General features: G+C 36.5%; 1 protein-coding gene across 4 annotated transcripts in view; it reads right to left on the bottom strand.

Moving 5' to 3' along the window:
- LOC117204011 (inactive rhomboid protein 1) overlaps nucleotides 1–18,363 on the bottom strand; it is a 301,261-nt gene that overhangs the window by 255,791 nt on the left and 27,107 nt on the right. For all 4 annotated transcript variants that reach the window (XM_033440981.1, XM_033440982.1, XM_033440984.1 and 1 more), the window contains exon 3: nucleotides 15,810–16,046. The gene's annotated coding sequence lies outside the window, so the exon portion shown is untranslated. The remainder of the gene's footprint in view (nucleotides 1–15,809; nucleotides 16,047–18,363) is intronic.

Genomic DNA, 18,363 nt, shown 5'->3' with positions numbered 1-18,363 from the left:
GAGTAAAGCTTTAAATTATTTGTTTTTGAAGTATTTCGCTTTTGAATCTCGGCTTGGATATTAATTTCACTCGGCCATTTCTCAATTTTTTTTTCCTTGCCCTTTTTACTTTCCTGCGTTTATTGCTTATAAGGAATTCTTTCATATTCTGGACACGAGACAATGAAACAAAAATATCGTTGAAAGGGACATATTTGAACTCTGAGTTTCATGGTAGAAACCATGGAAGTTTCTCCGACGCTACAACACGAAAGGCCGCCATATGAAAAGTTTCTAAGTGAAATAACTCAAAAACTTTCGTGTACCTTTTCTTATATGCGAGTGATATGTAAAGACAAAGAAGTTTACTTCATCAGGGTTTGGACATGTTAAAACACCTAGTGAAGATAAACAGAACGATAGAGTGGATTGGTAGTTAAAGAACCAAGGCAGAAGGAAAAGGAAGGAATGTCGAAGAAGGGAATAAAATAAATGATATTAGAATATAAAATCCAGATCCTTATATAATCCCTATTATAAACGTGTCTAGTCCATTTCCAGCTTACTTCTACTTCATAGAAACCGAAGAACCATTAGTCATAAATATTTAAACACCTTGTTTACATTTAACAATATATCGTTCAATCACAAAATTACGAATAAATCGAATTACAATGATTTTCCAAATATTAATCTGTCGTTAATTTATAAAATTTCGTAACATTCACGCGCTATTATGACAAGTTCAAAATATTCAGATTCTTATGAACAGTAGCGTATAACGTAAAAGTTTCGTTAAAATCGGTTAAGTCCAGGAAATTAAAACTCTGCTTGTACGAACGAAGGACAATTGTTTAAAAAAATTTCCACGAGTATGGATAAACCGTATAAGGATCAGTATGGCCAGTACCGTCAAATTCGATGAAAACAGCCCGTGACCCCGACGAAACGGTCCTCGGGAACGGCGGCTTGCTCGATCTCAACACTTCGACGAGTTTTTCAAGTCGTTGGTGAACAACCAGCTGATCCAATTTCCAGAAACTTTTCGATTCTCGTTCCTAAAGAGGAGAGTAGTTCTTCGAGGAAGAGGAACAAAAATGTTTCTTTGCGTCTAATCGGTTTGAAGCACCGGAAGATGAAAAAGTTTCGCCGGCTGTTGTCTCGACGAGAACCTCGAGCATCGAAATTTTTTAATAAATTCGTTTCTGGTGCCTTTGAAGTGGCGATGCTTCTATTTATCGAGAGCAAGGATATCGTTTTCATCCAAATTTATTTGAGGCGATTATATTATACGTGTTGGTTGATTTATTAAACAGACGAGTGATAAAATTGTAATAGTCCATTATATTAAAATCACTTTACAAGTACAGAGAAAGTATATGCCGGTCGTAATCGTCGCTCGCTCAATGATACCATTCAACTCTATGCTCGCTGTTCGACTGTATGACTCGCTACAATGTCTGTCCTAGAGAGCACGTTCGTCTATTTATATCGACCGATGATATTACAAAAAGTTCAAATGTAACTCCTGTTAACAATTACAAATAACGGCGATAATATTTTGTCTGGAGTTCGTTTACCTTTGAACCTAGCAAACCAAAACAACGTTGGTATTCCAAGGCACAATAATATGAGTCTCTCCCCATTCAAATCTTCCATTGACTCGTGTGCCGCTACACATTTAAGGTTAATTCCTATACAGTGGAACAAACTAACTTCGAACAAATGCCTATGGATGCTTCTCGACAATAAAATGAGAGCGTTATAGAGAAATAAAGCGAACGTAATGTTTAATCGCCACTTATGATTAGACCGCAAATTTTTATGCATTTATGCGAAAATTACAAATACAAAAATGCACAGAATTCGTGCAATATACAAAACTGTATAAAATATGCACAGTAAATTATTCGTTATCATTTTTAATAGGTAAAACGAATCTCTATTTGGAATCTGTTTCTATAATTGTGTTTAAAATATAAAAGATATAAATTTGTATAAAAATCCGCTATCTACTTATGGTCTGAGAAGACACAAAAGTGAGAAAGAAACGAGAACAGCAGAGATAAAAATACTTCGAACCACGTTCCCAATATAAAACTTTCTATTCCTATCCTTGGTTTATATCATTTGCGACAGATGTTATTTAAGAAATTACTGGTTAAATATGGCAATGGGATCGTGAATACGGTCGAATGAAAGAATCGCGTACTTTCTCGATCGATATCCGATACGAAACTTCAATAGCAATTAAGGGTTGGAAAGATAAGTGAACTGGGTATCGGATCGCGAAAAATTCCTCGTACCTCGCAACGGGGAAACGAAGACGACGAAAGAGTAAAGAAAAAGGAGAAACAAGAAAAGTTTCGTTTTGTTCATTTGAAAGAGCGAACTGAATCGATAAGAATCGCTGTTAAATCGACTGGCTCCAGATAACAGGAAGCTTAGCACCGACAATTCGCATTCACTTGATCTGTATTGTAGGAGGGCAAGATGGAGGATAATAAATAAGAACGAAGGTAAAATTTGGAGGCACTCTTCCGCGAAATAGCTTGTATCCCAGATACTCTAACGGCGAAAACTTTTCAAGAGAATCTTAAACGGTTATATATTTCGCTCATACGTAGAAATCTGTGTATGATTCATAATATCAGTGATTTTACTTTGATAATATTATTTAATGATATTTATAATATTTGAGTCACACAGAAATCAAAAAACTACATTTTACAAATTTCTAAATTTTTATTTCAAAGCACATGATTATTATTTGATTAATATTACATGATTTACATTATAATTTACATGACTACTATTTAGACAATTTCTCAGAAATTATACGATTGAAACTATCTTGATTCTTGATGAGGTTGATCACTGGCTTCTGAGTGGATCATTTTACAATCAATATTCTTGATATACAATAAATTAAGTTAGAATTCCTTTATATGGTAAAAGAGAAGGTTCAGAGTTTTAAAAGCAGATAGAACTTAGTAAATGGAGGAAAGAGATAAACACAGCTCAAAAGATGAACATTTTATGAGAAAGATCGTTTACTCCTCAAAATATTCGTAAATCTTTCGTCTAAATAGAAATTTTTCGTAGAATATCGAAAAATATTGGCAACACTATTGATCGTGTCCTAATCTCACCGATTGAGAAGAAACGGTATCGAGCATAAAATAAACGATTCGGTAAAAGCATCTACTGCTGTTGATAATGGTCCAAAAAACGACGAGTGCTAGCATTCTACGCTTCTCATCGCAAATGCATTATATTTTTCATTAATGACGCTGTGATTTTGGGTTTTAGAGGACGTGCAGAAATATTCGTCCTTCGTGAAGAATATCGTTATGTTTGATAATCACGAGGCGATGCATATCATGAATTTTAATCGACGTACGTCAGTGAAAAGCTAGAAAAATCCTTGCATTTTGTACGTGTACTTACAACGTATGTATACTCGATGAAAGTATTGAGGCTATAAAATCGGTCAGACGTTAAGAATTTACGAGCTCACAGGCCAGAAACTGCAATTGTGAACTGAAAAAGCTTTATCTATAGTTTATGTGTTGAAATTATCCCACAGATTTTACTCTCCTTGCCTTTTGTTCTAGCAAAGTCCCTCAACATCCTATCCGTATCTTTCATGAGTCATATTGGCCAATCGATTACATTGTATTATTAATCAATTATCAGATAGCAATTAGCAGAAATCATACTACGAGAACCAATTATAAAATAAGATACGTAAAAACATAATATATGTCGCACAATATTATCATCGGTTTTCGTCAGAAAAAAAACCTTCTGATTCTCGTAATTTTTATTACAGCCACAAGAACATAGCCATATTTTAATAACCATCTCATAACAATATGTCAAATCACGAACGACGCAATACACCTCCCTATTTCAGTCCTACTAACCATAATCATGCAGCTCCCTCCTCCTCCTAAAAACGCCCTAAATAACAGCTCCTACGATAAATTATAACTCGATCAGAATTTTTCTCGTAGCCGAAATAATTCACTAAATAATCACCCTCTGCCGTCCTATTCTCCGGAAGTTTTCCGAGAAGCTTACACCTATAGGTCGGCAAGAACCTCCTTTCCTTCGCGTGTCGCAGCAATCGATCCCTTCTCGCAATATTTCTAGGCGTAAAAAGGGCAGAGGCATCGACGACGTGGAAATTTATTAAGACGGCCGGCACAAAGCAGCGACAATAGGCTGCTCGTTAAGCCAAGGCTCACACGTGGCGTCTCGACAATAGACACATTCTATCCAGAGTATTGTTCGAGAGATTCGTCCCAACTCCTGCCCGATAAGCGGAACTTCGTTGGTCCGAAAAGGGTGAGATCAGGCAAGGGTTGATCGTGTAGCACGTGCGGCTAGCCACCGGCTGACAAATGGCTCTGTTTACAATGGGTCTAACCGAGCTGCGAGCATCAGCGATTGTGCAGCCACGGTTAGAAACGTACATAATGGAAGAAAATCCCCTTCGACCGGAGATAAGGCTCAGTGGCCTTCGGTACCGACGTCTTCGATACTCGAAAACGACATCCCGTTTCCGCCCTATGCCAGGCGCAAACATCCGGCAGCCCTCCATGAGAAAATCTCGAGAGGCTATCCACACGCCACGGGAAAAACTTTTCCTCTCTTCGCGTATCTACCCGGTCATAAGCATAGTCGTGTATGCGCATATCTACATCGAGGGCCAATGTTTGTCCGGTTATAACCGTCGACATACACGTTTCGCGATTGTAAAGGCTGAGATGCCAGTGCTTTTTCCATTTAACACGATGGGTACTGGGAAAACAGTCGTTTCGTTGCTAGCTTGCTGCTGTCAAGCTTGCTGATGTAACATTATGCGGTTGGCTAATGGTGAAAGTGAGTAGTAGGTGAGAGTGTGATGGGAGGTTGGAATTCTTGAGCCACTGGTGTTTTATAGGTAATTAACTCTGTGTCTTGAGATTTCATCTTGTGGCCATGTAATGTGGTTAGACTATTAGTTCTCAGCGTGTTTCTTGTGAATGCGAGGCTTATGCGATGAGATAGAAGAGTAAAGTATTTTTTATATTCGTTACAGTGGACTGAAAAAATCCTGTTAATTTGTTATGGTCATTATTATGCTTTTTATTATGGTTGTTATGCAGTAATGAAACTATGAATATTTTTAAATAGATAGCTATAATTTTTATTTGCTATATGGAACGCTGGTTCTTATTAAAATTGATTGCAGTGAAAATTATTTTAGTAATTTAGTATAATTTAATATAAATTCCTAGGAAATTATTATTTGATATCTGAAAACATAGGTATATACCTTCCTACCTAGTATGTACTGTATCTTCTTTGTAGATAGATCAAAAGATTAAAATGCGCGAAGAAGACTTTTAAATCACTGAAATACCAATGCAGATTCTTGCTTCCAAAAGCTAACGAAGCTAAAGCTAAACGAACACGCGTAGTTCAAGTTAGCTATTCAAAACGCGTGTGACGAGTTCGTTGCTCGAAACCCAGCCAGGATCTGCTGAAACATGAAAATGTCACGAATTGTAGGTTCGAGGAAGATCGAATGGCCCATGCAGAATGTTCGTGCAATTTACCACCGGCGTTGTAATTCCACCACGGATTTCAGACAATTTAAATTGTCTTCTGCGAATGAAAGAACATTATGGCCAAGTCGGGACGCAGAGACCTACTTTCTCAGTAAATTACTATCGTGAATCGCGGACTCCACCTTTAGGATGCAATTTAACAGGAATATAAGTCTTCGTGGGTATCGACGTGTAACGCTCCACCATCCTGAAGGAATACCATTCGATCCATCTCGAATCTCGAACTGTACGGACCGCTTTAACACCCTTTCTGTGCACTCGTTCGATCAACAGTTCGATTTACTTTTAGATATTTAGCTAAAGTATGAGAGCCTGATGGCGAAACGATTGTCCTCGCTCGGTTTAAAAGTTCTCAATGATGATTCGATAACGTTCTATCTTACTTATCTCAAGCTGCGACAACGATGTTGCTTTGTACGATTGTTTTATCTTGGTGATTGTTCCTTTTTTGTAATAAAAATTACTTTAACGGGTTAGCAATTCATAACAAGAGACAAATTTTAATCGGTTACAATTATATTAGTTATTGTGAAGATTTTTTTGCAGAACTTCGTGAGTTTTAATTCATCACTTACACATGTGTTAAACGTGTCGATAAATTAGACATTAACGAGCGACCTTCATAAAGATTATTTGCTTTTCATGCGTATGCTTTTCGTAACGATAATAAGTTCTATCGTGTGAAACATATACTATAGAATATGAATTATTAAATTACAAAATAAAATTACAAATAACTCAACCTAAACTGTCGTGCTCACCAATGATTCAACGAAACCAGTGGACGACTAATTCGATTGATTAATTCGCTTTACATTTCGTAATTTCTGTTCTCTTCTCGATAAAGAAAATTATATACCGTTTATCTGGAAGGAAATTCACAGAAATAAATTCTATGTCACGAAGGATATCCCACTTAAGACCGTGAAATCCCAGCTAACGTGAAATAAAAATGTAAATTCTCGTATCAACGGCGATAAACGGTGCCGCGACGAATAAGTCGGTCGAAGTTGAGAAACGGAATCGTACAACTCCCCTTTCTTCAGCGACGTAATGTAATTTCTAACGTAGGATCGGGCCGCTTCACTCACGGGGCTTTCACTATGCAATTTACCAGAGTTATAAGGCGACTCCGTATCGAGTATCGACGTATCTATAATGCGCTTTGACCCGAAAAATACGATTCAATCGAACCGATTCCGACAACACGAGTTGCTATTAAATTTCTCTGATCGATCATTTCATCTACACAAGACCGATCGCATTTAATCAATGAACTTGGCCCTTATAAAATGTAGTTTAGGATATAGCTCTCGATATTCAGTCATTCTGATTCTTTCTGCGGTTTATATATCTCTCTTTAATCCTAATAAATTATTTGAAATATTATGCAAATATCGTTTAACATATCGCGTTCGTTATAATCTGTATTATAAAAACAAGTCTTTTTATGTAAAAAAAGTCCCTTTAATTTAAAATCCTTCTAAACGAGAATTTAAAAAATTTGAAATTATACATTTTTTAAAACGTTAAGATTTAATTTGTCGTTTTTTTCTACATTTAAGATTAAAACGCTTCGATCTAACAAATATTGTTAATTATTATTTAGCACTTTTCAAGGTTCGATCGTAAAAGAATGAAAAAGGAATAGGAAACAAAAGCGCAAATATTGTACAAACAAAAGCAGAAATTCGACAACTGCGTGAAACTAGAACTGGAAACGAATCACGATTTGTGCAACTAATGAGAAAACTTCGAAAACAAATCAATCATATGAGATCTAACGTGTACAGTTATTTAACTATCACTTCTCATTTGTTTATTCGTAACAAAGTAATCTCTTGTGCTACGCGTTGGCAGAATGAAATAAAGGTTTTCTTGCAATTTATCGAGATTGCATCTATCGAAGCTCTACCGTAGATATTGAAGTTCCACCTCATCCCTCCCCCCCCTATCTTCCTGATTTATATCCATCCATTTTTCACTGTATCTGCTCACTTGACAATTTCTTTACGCAAAAAGGATTTAGGAAACGAGAGAATATCGAAAAACTTTTCAGCAGTTTCTTTCCATTAGATGGTTGGATTAATCCTCTTATAGAATATTGTGAACATTATTTTAAATATTTCAATGAAACTGTATTGTTTTAGAATGTATGGCTTAAAACTGTGCAAACTTTCATAATGATTTAATATCTCGTCAGTTTTTATTAGTTATTAAATTATCCTGAACAAATTTACGGGAACATCGCTGCCAGTTCCAATTACTGGAAGAGCTAATTTAAATATTTTAGTAATCATATCGAGACACGTACAAGTTGATAAATGTTCGAAGAAGACTGCATAATTGACCAGAAATTCCGACAATTAAAATGAACTTCCCCGTTGCTGAAGCAACCCCTTTTATCCATCGACAGAAGCTAACCATCGAAACTTTGCCTCTAGAAAGTATTCCAACTTTCTCGGGCATTCATTCTGCCTGAAACCTTCCATCCGAGCCCTCTTTTTCACCGAGGGTTAAACATTCACGCACCGGCTAAAAGAATTTCAAGGCTAACATTTCGAATACTTCCCATTCCCACATTGAATTGTTTCGACTCGTACTCGTATCCATCAAAAAATTATATTCCTTTTCCCTTTCGTAATATATACAAACTTTCTCTACGATTCCGTGATAATTATTTCATTTCCATGGCTTGCATTAAAATGAAAAATTTCAATATTTTAAGATCCACTAAGGAACGTGTGTTTTTCGTTTGAATTTATTCTACAAAACAGAAATATCCTTGCCGTAATAAAATGGAGTATTTTATTTTTACATCGAATGCGCAATATTGAAAGGAGCTGATGTTCGATTAAAATTATATCGGCGTCCTGCTCGCTCGGTATATTTATAGGTGTGTAAACTAAAAACGAGAGCCGAAGCGTAAGCACGCATTTTAACAGATAATAAAATCCTCCTTCGTATCAGCTCCCCGTGTTCTTTATCCTCTTTCAAGCCTCTCCTTTCATACTTTCCGGCGAGGGTTGATCCCTTTACAAATTATGTAAAATCTCCTGCCTGCGAGGGAGTTTAAATGCACACGATAGTCGACGTTTAACCTCGTTTTAGCTTTCAACGAATTAAGTCTCCCTACTTGTTATCTATTAATCGCGGACGATATCAAGCGCTTTCTTCAAACATTCGTGTATACTACTTCGAATTTAAAAAAGCGGAAGGTTTAAATCCACCATTTATAACTCGTAAATACCTAATATCTCATTCTCATTGCCTAAAGCGCTATTATATGGTAATTAGAACTTTTATGTTGAAAATTCAAATGTGCAAAAATATTCAAAATACGTTAAAATACGCTAAAATATCATATATAATATCTAGAGGATTGTGCTGAATACAATGTTTGTTGTGTAAAATAAATTTTTCTCTACGTTCTATTTTTCTTTTTTTCCTTTTTTTTTTTTTAGTTCAAAAATATAAATTTGCATTAAAAAGCTGCTATCTAGTGATAGCAAATAATATTGATACGAAGTCCAGCACGGAATGTGTACCATTCTAATTTTGCTTGACATTTTCGGTGCTACCGATGCATACGTTGCGTCCCATTAATTGTAATGTGATTGTGATGCAATTCGATAATATCACGTTTTTGTTTTCGTCGAGTGTTCATCGCTGTCGTCATCAGGTTTAAAAGTAGAATATTGTGTAGCCGTGATAATTATTTGGTATTGTTACTCGTTGTTTTTTGACAATTGATGAACGCAAGCGGAGATAGCGCAAGTGGAAATAACGAAGCTTCAAAACTTTAATTGTGGATCCGAACAGTAATTGTTTTGAAAATATTCCTCTATTTTTTTTTTTTTTTTCTGATTTTCACTGGCCCGGCTTTCTCTTTATTTTGTATGAAACGCTCTAGAAACTAATCTCAGAGGAAAAAGGAAAACCCTTTGTCTTTCCCTTTCTTTGACCCCAGGCATGGTTTCCTCAGAGAAAAGGAAATAGGAATATTTTATCCTTTAAAATGCAATTGACGCCACGGTGAAATTCTATAAGAGCTCATTTCTGAAAAATAATATTTACGACATTTTGAAAGGCTCCGATCTATACTCTGTTATTCTATCCACGGCGAGTGTCCCTAATCGTGTTTAGACACTCCACCCTCTGAACCCGTACATATAATTTCTCACTTCATCTCGCAAGATTTCGGAACTGAACATTTATTCAGGATTTCGAATTACGATAAAAAATGATCTCGATTAGAATGACAAAATTTTCATTACGAAAACAAACAACATTATCGACAACGTATTATAATTTATTACAAACACAGAAACGTTATTTCTCGTTTCACCGAACAGAAATTGGAAACTGACGCTTAATTGTGAAATTTGAACTAAAATGAAAAATATCTCGATTCGAATAACTAAAATCTCATCCTGAAAACAAACAACATTACCATCTGTATATTGTAATTTATTATACCAGTGTTCGTTATCAAACCACTTGAAACCCAGCGATGTAAACCGACTAACAGGAACAAAACTCCCTATTTACACGCGAAACCCTCTAATTACAATGAGGAAGTAGAAAACTCGTGTACGAACGAAACTCATTTAGCCAGCAGTATTATACCGGTGCTCAATAGCGAGGTAGCGTTACCATCTCGCCTAATGTGCAAAAATTCACCGTGAATCCTGACGAGGGGATCTCTAAAGAGAAAAACAGGAAGAAATAAATGTCCTCGAAAACTGGCGCGGTTCGTTTTTCCAAAGATCTTTAACAACGAGACGGGAGGATAAAAGAGAGAGAGAGGAGCTGAAGGAATCAATTTCCACGAGAGCTGCAAGTCTGCGCAATTAACCATCGAATGCGAATTTTACGGCTCGTTCGTGGACTAGCAACTAGCAGAAATCGAGATTTTTTTTCCATTGCTGGTATTCCAACCGAGCTACAATATCGAACGACGATAGAAAAGCGCGGAGAGAGAGAGAGAGAGAGAGAGAGAGAGAGAGAGAGAGGTGGAGGAGGAAGAAGAAAGCATAAAAAGAGAAAAAAAGAGGGTGAGAGAGAGGGTGAAATGCGCTTGCCGAAGCGCAGTTCATTTTAAGCGCACTGATTGATGAGCGAACCTGCAACCAATGGCTTCCAACCCCTGGACACGTCTGTCTGACAAAGCTCGCTTCTCTAAATTACTCGGCTACCGAACCTCTTTGAAACCTCCATCCCTCGAGATTTGTGTTCTTTCGACGATAGAGTTGCTGTAAAACCCGGCTGTAAGATTATTTTATTCCTTGCGAATCGTTCGTAAAACACGGTACTTCACGAAAAGTTTTCGTATAAGAGTAGTTTTATTATGTTTTTGAGAAAAAGAACTTTGGCAACGGAAGTTTACTGCATGAGAGTTACAAGTATTTCAGAATCTGTGTCTTATGATACCCTCTACTCTCTCATAGAAGAATTTTAGTAGCGTGTAAGCGAAGTTGGGAATTGTTTTCAACGCCAGAACTATAAATAGTTAATATATGTAGATGTAAATATGTTTAAAGTTAATGCAGTGATACGATTGTAATAAAAGTCAACATGAATATTAAGAAAAAGGTTGCTCGCTTTTAGTAGCAGCAGAAATAAAAAGACCTGACACTGGGCAATTTGAGAAACTCGGTAGTTCCAGTTTTAAAAAGATACATTCTCGTTTCTCATCTTATCTAGTAAAATTTCACGAAAGCCTAAAGAAATGATTCCGATACTTCTCAAATGATCCCATCGTTCCTGCAGATATTTCTATGGTGTTCAACTTCGATTTTAAATATTCAAATAACTGTAGCAGGAGATGTAAGAAACATTTTCTAAGTCTAGATAAATTCTTCTACGAATTACTGTTTCAGAGTTGAGAACATCAAGCTTCAAACTAATTTCGTTGGAATGTTGAGAAAACATCAGAAGAACAGAGTGAAAGGATGAATCCGTTCTGACTTTGAATTCGAATCATTTTGGCTCACTGGGCGCGGTTCATTTTCCGTATTGATTAATGGAACGACTTGCAACTCACAAGAACCCCAGCAAATTTTCTTCTCCTGGCTGACATGCCACGTAGTTTCGACCCTTCGATCGAAGAAACGACTAAACCGGAAGTACTTTCATTTTCACTGTTATTCGAAGCGGAAATGAAACAAACGCCTCTTCGTTTATTTTTTCCTTCCACTCGATCTACGAACTTTTCGATTCTCGCGAAGTTCTCGAGTCAATTATTACGACAAATGAGAAACTTCTCTTCACAGAGACTTTTACTTAAGGGATAATCCGATTGACAGATTACGAAATTGGAAATAAACTTCTCGAAGCAAGTTACACGATTCATCATTGTCCCTGACACACCCGTTTTTCAAAAAGCCCCTAAATTATTCCCCAAAAATTACTTCAAAAAATTTCCAATTAAAAACACGGAACCTCGATGAAACGTGAAAGAATTGCAACGCGCGATCTCAAATTTTAAATTGTATATAATCGCGGTTTTAGATGAAACCACACGCACGTTGAGAGCACTAATTTCATTTAAGGGAAATTATAAGAACCGACGCATTTTCCAGCAACAAAAACTCGGCGATGTAATTTGAATGGGTGTGCTTATTGTCACCCATTCGCCTAACACCCTCACCAGCCCCTCGTATTCTTCGAGTGGCTGCAGGAAGCCGGCGGACATTAATGCGACGACCATGCAATCAAAAGAGATTTATTTCTCCATCCCCCTCCTATTCGTTGTCGGGCAACAAAGGATCATGGGTAGATGGTTTTAATAAAATCCTAGCTTAAACCAGACCTGTGGGACCTATTGTCGGCTCGAACGAAAGAAAACTGGGGTTGAGAACAGGGGCGAACCTAAATACATACTTCTCTTCTGTCGAACCTTTTAATTCAGCTTAAAAGTTTCCAGGTAATCGACGACGATAATCCAAGAAGCGTGTATTAAATACCACGGTTGAATAAATTATCGATGGAATTTTACTAAGGCCGAAGGTTGCCAGTTCGTTTATTTTCGTACTATATTAAAGAATCGATTACGTTACCTGATTGGCATTTCGTTGTTATCAACCTGTTCCTACGACCAATTTTTATGTAAGTAAAACTCGTCGTAAAAATTGATAAGTAATATTCTCGTTGCCATAAAATTCTTCGATTAATTCTTTAGGAAAAAGGAAACAACGTGCGTAATATTTGAAAATAAATAATGAAGCCTTCGTAATAGGTTCCGGCAGTTAATTTTCTATTACGTTCTCTCATAAACTGTGAGAGAAAGATGCTACGACATTCGTGAGCAAATTACGCTAATTATGAATGACATTATTCGTAAGCTCTTTTATTCATTAGCTCAATTCAAAAAGTTGACGAACCTTAATATGATGAATATTTAATCCTCCGAGATTAATCCTATGTCACGTGAAAAGAAAAAGCCTCAGCTCTGAAGCAACAAACTCGACCCTCTCTTTCATCTTCAGGTTACTGTTCATCTATCATATTTTAACTTCCTTAGGCGATAAACTCGAGTGCTAACTCATTTGAAACGTAAACCGCGATGTGAAGGGTTTCCAGTTGCATAAAAAAAGCATCTGCTGAGAAGTTTCAGATATTAAGTATAATATACTGAATATTTCTCAAAGGGTATTTTCGCTTGCATCGCAGTGAGATAAGAAACGCTGCGGTGTTGCAACTTTACTTTTAACGCCTTTATCTACAGAGCTACGATATAAGAAAAAATTTATTTCGATGAAATAGATTTATGACAATTTCACGTGACTTTTCGAAAATTTACGAGACACACCCCTAAATCGATGGTTTGAAATTATTCGAAGATTATTTTTAAAAAAAGCTGCAAAATTGTATCAAAAGAGATTTGCCTTTCAGATGCCTAATGTTCTTTCCCGAATTTTAATAAGATATCAAATTTAATGCAAAGAGGTATATAAATACGTGAATTATGTTATGTAAGGAAAATTCCAAATCTAATCGTTGAATATTGTAGAATTATAGAAAATTATAGGTTTCTCAAATAGTTCCGTTTCGTTGCAAATTAGAAAAAAATTGTATATTCATATAAGGGCTGATCTTATAGCTATGGAGCAAATTACTCATATGTAACGACCAATTACGACTACCCATTATGTTGTTCTATTTATTATGTAATGTTTATCGCTCTCCAGAGCACAATCCGTACCGTGCACATTATAAATGTAAATGAATCGCCTACATTGTTCCCCGAATATACGTATAATATCGTACACATACAACAAGATCGAATTTTGTTATAATAGCATATTACAACTCTAAAAAAAATTTCAGATTCATGTTTTATCTATATTCATAAAACACAGCTTTTTAAAATAATCTGCTTCGAGACCTACGCTATTAATGAAAAATTATCATTAAAATACAAAAACTAATACGGAATAATATTATTCTACATGTAATAAAAATTATATCATTAGATTTTCACTACTATCGCAAAGTTTTCGTTATTGAATAAATGTTTCAGAATAAGCAGAGAATAATATCTTTAGAGCTTTTTGAAGACCATAAAATCATCGTAAAATTGTTCAATTAATTCCTCGTGCTTATATCCAATCTCTATCCACTAAAAATTCTTAAAAAGGAGAAGTTTTCCTGTTTCAAATAACCACTCATTTTTAGTTGTCCTACACAGCTGCATCGATAGTTTGGCAAGAAAGAAAATTTAATTTGCTTTCATTCACATTCTCTGGCTCCACTACTACGTTACAAATGGAACTCCATCATGGTCGCGTTATCGATCGATATACACTACTGAGACACACTCGCGTGTTCGCTAATAATTTAGCATTCTTTAAATACAAAACTTTGCCAAAGTATTTCGCAATCGTGATTTAACGAGGAATCAAAACAACATGAGAACGCGCCCTGGCAAACGAACGAACTTTAGATTAGCCTTGAACCGCGATTACCCTTGTATGGACAGCCCCAGTTCGGTCGCACTTTCCACGAAAACTTCTGTTTTTGCTGCACGTGGCCGTGACGAACACGTAAATCTTTTCAGTCACTTCGAAGTTGTTCGTTATATAATAAATTTTTTGCATTATTTATCGTTACACATATTATTTACTATATCATCTACGGAACTTGCCAAACTACAATGTTGCAACATACAGGATGAAAGGATTGAATTAAAATATTCTTCGCCTACGAGACATTTTCTAATTTGGGAGAAAGGATGAATGGAAAAACCCTATTATATGTGAAAAAGAATTTGTTATGCATATCATTGCAAATTCGTGCGATTTCTGAAAAAGATTCTCTGTTCACTATAGCCTAATCTTGGCTATAAAAAGAAAACGTAACAAAGAAATCGAGAGAGACGTCTATTCTCTGAAATTTCATTTTACATTATCCCCATTCGCGGATTTTAACCAAAGCATTCGTTCTCTTGTGCTTTCCCTCGGTATTATCCTTCGATTTGCGAAAACTCGTTAAGCAGCCGCGTGTTTTTCCTTCCCTCGACTCCGGGATTCCTTATTACCGCGTAGATAACGTGGCTTTTACCAAAGGTGTTAGGGCGACAGAGCCGCAATTGCGGTTACCACGTCACCAAACGTTCCATGGCGGTATGTCAGGTCGACATACTAAACCACGAAGTTCACTCTCTAAACCGCGATCCCCGTACTTGACGATTTACCATCGCCATGGTGTTCTCGATTCGCCATCATTTTTTAACCCGAACAAATGTTTAATTACACGTCTCATATTGCGCAAAAGAAGCAACACAAAAAGTTTAATATTCTTAAAACTTGCAGGTGAAATGATACAAATGGTAAAAATTAGCAGTGCCAGATTTAGTATTGAATTATGTAAGAAACGTAAATCACTAAGAAGTTATAGAAATCTATAAGAATTATTGTTTCGTTTGCAACTTTATCAAATTATATCAAAGAATTATTCAAACACAACACAAGCTACTATTTAATTCATCACTCTTAAAAAATAGTACGATTTAATTTCGTACTATGTGGTAACTCGTCAAATGAACAACGTAAAAAAAAGGGTAGACAAAACTGAACTAAAAGTTTAAAAGCTCATCGTCCAGACACGCGGATCGGGCGTTTCATCGGATTTCGTTTGTCTACGAAAGACCGATACAACGGTCGAGGGAGGAAATTCTTTTGAGCGAATAGGAAACTACATCCCTACCTGTTCTGTTGTTCGTCGACAGTGACAGACGGGAGGGTTGTTAGACGTTGGCCGAGGCAACGGGGTTGCTCGCCCCGTCGCGATGCTCACCGGCTCTCGAACCGCTCGAGAGCGGCCAGACCCTCTTTCGCGTCCTTTGATCTCCCAGCAACCCCCAAAACGAGCACTACGCCATGCTCCTCGGTCCTGTTCAATTCTCCCCCTGCTTCCTCCTTCGGCCTACGCATGCCAAGAATTCTGAAACCAACACAGACATACCTAAATACCTGAAACCAATGAATTTCTCCGAAAATGCGACAAATTTGTTACAGGCGAATCGTAGATAACATGAATAGCGTTCTTTTAAGTGAAAATGAATTCTTTGGACTAGGATTCTGTTTTTCTCAGATTATTTGACCTTCTGTCTCTATAGACGTTACATTGTCAATTAATCCCTTAAGAGCTGGCTACATTTTACGAAAATATGTCAAAACGAAGCTCTAAATTCCATTTTTTTTTCTTGAACTAAGGTATGAGGAATTATTAATTATTAATTAATATTTCCTGTTAAAATTTTGTTTCCGATTTTGTTCACTTATCTTTTTATCCAGTTATCATTTCCTTCAGTACTCGTAATACGTAAGTGTTTGTTTAATTGTATTAAGTTTGAAGGGCGTGGAAAATTTCTGCCTTTCTATTTATGATAAAAGAATAAACGTATAAAAACCAGCTTCGCAATATTGCAGTGGTGTAATCTCAAATTAATACGTGACACACGCGATAATATAAAAGTAGATTTTATAGTATCAATAATAATTCGAAACTTAGATGGAATAATGATTTTAACATGGAATTGTATAATGATATATAGAATTTAAAAATCGCTCTTCTATAAAAAAAGGGAGGAGACGTGACTTATTGTCACCTGTGATCCTCGTATTAAAATTCAATTTCCTCGATTCTCATTTTCTTGATATATCAAAGGAGCTTAATATTGCACGAGACGATTGAACAGTCGACGTTCGATGAATTAATCGTATCAAAAGTATCAACGTATTTGTAAGACCGCCATCGTTATTGCTCTTATCTATGATACGTCCACAAGAAACTTGTCACATAATAACAATTATTAACCCCTCCTTTGTGGCCCATTTCATCATCCCGTTAATGTCCTTCTCGTTAATATCCACAAATTCCACGTGGCTCTACCATACGAAGCATCGGCACAGGGCCGTAATAACTGTCAGGTGCGGGAACGTAATTACCAGCAGCCTGTGAAAGCAACACCGGTCGCCAGTTTCGAGAGGAAGATTTGTTTTGTCACCGCGTCGGGAATCGTGACGCCTGAAACGGCGAGGATTCCGTGTGCTGGAACACCATACGGAATCTTGAAACGCCAGGAAACGGCCGCAGAATTTCAAATATCGTAACGTGAAACTATACTTCCATCGTAACAAAACAAATAAACGAAAGTTATTTGGCGATTGCAATGGAAGCTGAAGATTTGAATTATTTCTCCAATACTTTCTTGTTTAGGGAGTGGAAACTGTTGGACACCGACGCCCATAGCGTTTCAAATGTCAAAGCACAAGAATGACTAACTTATTATTCTACTTTTATTCGGACGAGAGGAGTGAACAGGAAGGATTTATTTGATGATTGCAATGAAAGTTAAAGCGTTGAATTATTTTCTAATTTGTTTGCATGGGGGTGGAAGCTTCTTTGTACCGACGCTCACAGATCTTTAAATGTCAAAGCGTAGGAAGTCTCCTTAGTTATTCTGCCTTTATTGAGACGAACGAAGCAGTTATTCGATGACCGTAACGGAAGCTGAAGGCGTAGATCACTTTTCTAATTTATTTGTCTAAGAGGCAAAAAAAGACCCTTTGGAAATATTAACATACACCAGCATCAAAAACCACAAAGTAGATACGACTATTCTCAACTATTAACTACTTCCATCGAATAAAAGAAAATTATTTGATTGTATGGATCCGTTCATTCTGAAATCATCTACCTATTTTAACTATCGCGCGAATAGTGGTAAATAATACGATCCTATACTAAAAGGAAAAACGTATTCTGCCAAAATAAAAATTCCTGACTGTTCCAACAATGCAATATTTGAAATATTTTTATCTTCTCGCAAAGTGTTACACTTCGCACGAGAATATATGAACCATTACGATATTTCACGATGCTAAAATATGCGTGTATACAACCTTCTTTACACCATAGCCACGAATGTAAATCATGGGAAAAGCCGAATGTTTAATCGATTTTATCATCGTACAAGCAGTTTCATTAGTCTAGCAGCCATGTTGCCTAACCACACACCCCGTTAAAGCTACATTTTAGAAAGGGGTTGATACACTGGTAGATTAATATTTCGGTAAAATCATGGTTCACCGACGGTCTTAAGTATCAGGGACAGGGGATCGGGATTAACATAAATTCACGTAAAAAACCTGGGCTCGCATGTTGCTCAGGTATCACGCGATACCATGTTTCTTATTAGCTTCCACTATGTTCCTCACACGAATCACAAGCAACGATTCTCTACCTTTCCCAAAAG

Source organism: Bombus bifarius, unplaced genomic scaffold (assembly GCF_011952205.1).
Source record: "Bombus bifarius isolate JDL3187 unplaced genomic scaffold, Bbif_JDL3187 scf7180000007975, whole genome shotgun sequence".
Taxonomy (NCBI): domain Eukaryota; kingdom Metazoa; phylum Arthropoda; class Insecta; order Hymenoptera; family Apidae; genus Bombus; species Bombus bifarius.
This window is presented reverse-complemented; position numbering and strand designations above follow the sequence as displayed.